This window comes from Zosterops lateralis, assembly GCF_965231275.1.
Source record: "Zosterops lateralis genome assembly, chromosome: 9".
Taxonomy (NCBI): domain Eukaryota; kingdom Metazoa; phylum Chordata; class Aves; order Passeriformes; family Zosteropidae; genus Zosterops; species Zosterops lateralis.
In genome coordinates, this window is record NC_139769.1 from 2,141,447 (window position 1) to 2,146,467 (window position 5,021).

A 5,021-nucleotide genomic window follows, 5' to 3' on the forward strand; every position below is an offset into this window, starting at 1 on the left:
TTTAAAACTGGAGGGAGCTCAGGTAATCCTGAAAAAGGCACTGAGCTGGGCCAAATGCATTTTAGCATTCCAATAAAGTCTCATTTAGCTATTTAAATAACACCTACGTACTAATTAACCTCTTCAGCCCAAGCTGCACATTACTGAGGCTGTCCTTTTGCTTTGGAAAAGGTTGTGCTTCACCCTGAACTTTGTAGGTACCTGAAACTCGGCAGGACCATCATTTAAATTCATATTTACGTATTTTTTCCTCTGCCATCCGAGTGGTCAAAGTCTCAAACGGAGACAGAGGAACATCCTGCAAAGGGAGAAACACCTCTAAACTGCTGCTGAGTCAAATTAACCCCCAGCACTGTTTAAAAATCACTTTATTTCCTTTTGTGTGAGCTGAGCAGCCCATTAATGCCCTCATAAAGCCGCTCCTTTGAGGCCGAGTGTAATTACAGAGTATTAGAACACTTTTATCTCTGGGCTGTGCTGGCACAGGATGGATTTGCAGTGTCTGTGTCAGGTTTTTAACCCAGAGAGGCTCTTTGCAGACAGGTGAAGGCAAAGCTCCCTGTGGTCAGTGCTGGGCCTTGGTGGTGCCAGGAACAACCATCAGCTGGAGCTGAGCATTCCCCAGGCTCTCCCAGCACTGAGAGGTTCCTGGTGGGAATTTTGGGCCAGAAACAACAGCAGCACTCTGCTTGTGAACTTCCTCAACTCCTCCACCTCCCAGAGTCTCCCAGGAGCGCTGGATAAACATGGAGTGAGATGATCCAGAGCTTTGCACACTCACTCGCTCTGACACGGGGCTCCCTTGGCCTTTAATTCCTTCCAAAACTCACCTTTTCTTCCCTTCCTTTGTGCTCTGGATGCGAGGAAGGACTGAAGGGATTCCCCAGCATTGGAAACTGGACTGCAGTGGGATCTGCAGCACATCTGAGTCACCCTGGGGCACCTGGAGTGAGCAGGGCATGGAATGTCCTTCCAGGTGCCTTTCACAGAGGAGGGGAGGGAGCTGAATTGATCTGAATTGATGCAAAGTCTTTCTAAGCCATGTCATGGTATCAAATATAGCCATGAAGTGCAGCCAGACTCCTCCAGGGTTCAGCTTGTCCTGGCTGCTTCCAGAAAGGTCAAAATTATGGCAAAATAAATGTGCCACGGGCAGGATTTTTTCACCAGCCTTTGCCTTGCTGTGGTAAAAGGGACTTGAAGCTCATCCAGTTCCGTGGGCAGGGACACCTTCCACTATCCCAGGCTGCTCCAAGCTCCATCCAACCTGGCTTTGGACACTGCAGGGATCCAGGGGCAGCCACAGCTTCTCTGGGCACCCTGTGCCAGGGTCTTCCCACCCTCACAGCCAGGAATTCCTTCCCAGTATCCCACCCATCCCTGCCCTCTGTCAGTGGGATCCATTCCCTGTGTCCTGTCCCTCCAGGCCTTGTCCCCAGTCCCTCTCCAGCTCTCCTGGAGCCCCTTTAGGCCCTGCCAGGGGCTCTGAGCTCTCCCTGGAGCTTCTCCTCTCCAGGTGAACATTCCCAGCTCTGTCAGAGCAGAGGAGCTGCAGCATCTGATCCCCATCATCACTGAGCTCCATCCCAGCAGCTGTGGCCTTGGCTGCTCTCACAGGCTGTCACACGAGGAGCCTGGATGCATTTCAGACCTGGGCTGTTGCTCCTCACCAGGATTCCTCATCCTAATTAAAAGTTAATTAGTTCCCTGCAATCAAGCTGTACGTGTGGAGCTGAGCCTTGAGCCCAGAGGAGTTCACAGAGCTGAAGTGCAGGTGGGGTGTTGGGAGCAGCAGGGTCAGCACTGACCTGTTTCCACTTCCCAGAATGAGGAATAAGGCTTTTATCCCTGTGGATTCTGGCTCATAATCACAGCCTGTGAAAACAAAGGCAGTAAAACCAAATCCTTCTCTGTTTTAGAGCTTTTATCCTTTCCACCCTCCATATATTCCTTCCCTCTGCTCCACATCCTGATCCTGTCCCATTCTTACCACTCCTCCCTGACCCGGTCCTTCACCTGCAGCCTTTGCCCCCAGCCTGGCCCTGATTTTTTTCTGGTCCCAGAATTTCTGGGATCTTCCCAGAGCCTCTCACAGCTGGGGAATGTGAGGGAATACAGACAGAAGGGGTGAGACAAACTCTTCTGGTGGTGGTGAAAAGGCAGAGACACTGGAATGTGCTGATGGTCCCACATCCCTGGTCAGTGTCTGAAAACTGGGGGAACAAATGGGATTTGATTTCATTTAATAATTGTTTTAGTTCATCTGCTGCCACTTTCTCCACCTGAGCCTGGGCACAGCTGTCAGTGCTGGGATGGGAACATGCCACAGAACTCTTCTTTTTCAGTGGTACCTGGAAGTTTTGCCCAAAACTCTACGTGCTGAAGATCTGGGGATCAGATTTTGGATTTTATCCCATGGAATTACCCCATCAATAAACAGCACTGTGCAGTGTTTTCCTGAACTGTTTTAGGCAGTCTCAAACCTGTGGTTTGTGCCAATATTTCTGCGTGGGAGCCCATCCTGGGCAGCCTGTGCACTCACCAAGGCTTCAGGAACACAGGAATTGTGACTGATCCCAGGATTATTGATGGAGTCACCACATAGTGAGGTGTGGCAAGACCCTGCCCAGGCTGGAGGTGACCCAGAGACTCTTTACCAGTGCTGCCATCTAGAGAGAGACACTCCATCTCCAGAGTGGGAAATCCTCCAGAAAAAACTAGATTTTCAGAGCTTTTGTGCCTCAAGCACAGGGGTTCAACCATCCCCCTTGTGCTGGGAGTCACCCTGGACTCACCCAGCTCAACTCCTGGCCATGGCACCTCTGCACAGCCAGCCAGGCTGGGACAAGGGATTCCTGAGCACAGTTTGGGGCTGGGCTGAGCTCTGCTCTGAGCTGGGCTGTGGCTGCTCTTCCCAGGCAGCTCTTGGGATGTGTTTCCATCTCTGTGCAAACTGCGCCCAGAAATGAGATCCTGCCTTACGTAAAGGTTACAACTGAGACATCTGGATCTCATTGGGCTCCTCTGGGACAGGAGTCCTGAGCTTTGGCCTGGAGAGAGGCAGAGAAGGAGCAGGAGTCATTTTTCATGCAAATCTCCATCTGCAGAGGGGCTGAGTCTCTGCAAACCCCTCTGTGGGCACAGCTTTGGCAAAGGCAGCTCATCCAGTGCTGCAAGGACTGACTGGGACATGTTCCTGCACTGTCCCTGACCTGGAGGGGATCTGCCAGGATCCAGCCCAGGGGTGAAAGGGGATTCGCTGAGAAAATCAGGACTGTCTGAACCTCAGGAGTCTCCCAGAGCTGGAGCTGCACCAGCTGTCCTGAAGCACAGCCACTTTCCCTGCATGTGCTGTGCAGTCAGGGCTGCTGCCAAGAGCTGCATCCTGCTCAGTGACCCAGGCAAATCCACCCAGGCTTCCCCAGGAGGGGTCTCTGGCCAGCAGCCACAGCATCACACAATCATTTAGACTGGAAAAGCCCTCTCAGACCACGGAGTCTGACTGTGCCCCAGCACTGCAAATCCCACCACTAAACCATGTCCCCAGGTGCCACATCCATGTGGCTTTTAAATCTTCCAGGGATGGGGATTCACTATTGCCCTGGACAGCTGTGCCAGGGCTGGACAGCCCTTTTGGGGAAGAAATTTTCAGAATTTTTCCCAAATATCCAACCTAAACCTCCCATGGTGCCAATTCCTCTTGCTGAGTCACTGGTGTCAGAGAGAAGCCCAATCCCCACCTTGTTCCAGTGTCCTGTGAGAACATTTCCCCATGGCACAAATGGCACAAAGCTCCACATCCCATGAGCCAGAGAGGCAAAGGCTGCACAGGCACAAATTGTCACAATTTGGGCTCTGCTTTGCAGCTCCTGTAGGTGTGGTGGGAAGGAGCAGCTGGAGGAACTGAGCTCAGATAAAGCCATGAGAGCACAGGAAACTCAGCCTCTCATTCTGAAGGTGCTGAAAGAAGTTGGGAGCCCCAGGAGGGGAAAGCTGGGTGAGTCTGTTAGCACCAGTCAGCACCAGGATGGGCAGAGAGCAGCTTTTAGCACAGTTTGACTGAAAAACACTCCCAGTTCCATTAGGAGGAACCCAGGACTGACCTGCTTTAACAAGAGGCCAACCATAAACTCCGGGGTCACTTGTTCACACAATGCTTGAAAGGCAAATTAGAGCAGCCAGATTGTTTTTCCCCCACTAATCCCAGCTTCCTGGTGTAGTGCTCAGCAGTGGGGGAAACCTCTGGAACAATCCTGCCAAGGGAAGCACTGGGCAGGCACAGGACCACAGGAGAACACAGCTCTGCCAGCCTCAGGCTCTACCTCAGCTTTTAGATTATTTGCATCTGCATTTTGAGGGGTTTTATCCACTCCACAGCAAAGCAGCTCCCCCAGCAGAACTGTCAGTGCAGATAGAGCAGCAGAGACCCCTCACCTGTGCACAGGTGAGATAAAAAACCTTTTGTCAGCACACCCAGACACCCTTGGAAGTGGTGCTGGCAGGTCTGGAGGAGGATGGGATGTTCCACATTCCTGGATAATAGAGATGGGCCACGGAAATTGCAGGATTTGGGTGTCAAACACAAACAAACCAAGAGGGGACAGGACTTAAACTCATCCCACTAATGTGAATTTTTCCAGGAAAAGGGCAGGAAGGTGCAGCTGTACAGCTCTAACATCAAACCAAGCTACAGCTGTCTCCAGAGTGACCCTCTCTGTGCCCTTGGATAAGATATTGCACATTAATGCCTGCAAATCTGATTATTCCAAGGCTCTTACTGTCCACATCCAACCAAACAACTTCATCCAAACCGGGATAAAATATTTGTGCTTCTTTCCCAGGAAAGTTTCCAAGACAGTAAAAAAAGCCTGTGAATTATTGAAGAATTTAGTGTCTCTGATATTCCTAGAGCCCTTCTGTTTAAGAAAAAGCCAGGAGTCCACTGCTGCCCCAAAGGTTGTGTAAAAGAGCACCACACCCAACCCAAGGGGACAAAGAGATGCAGCAAAGGGGACGAGGGG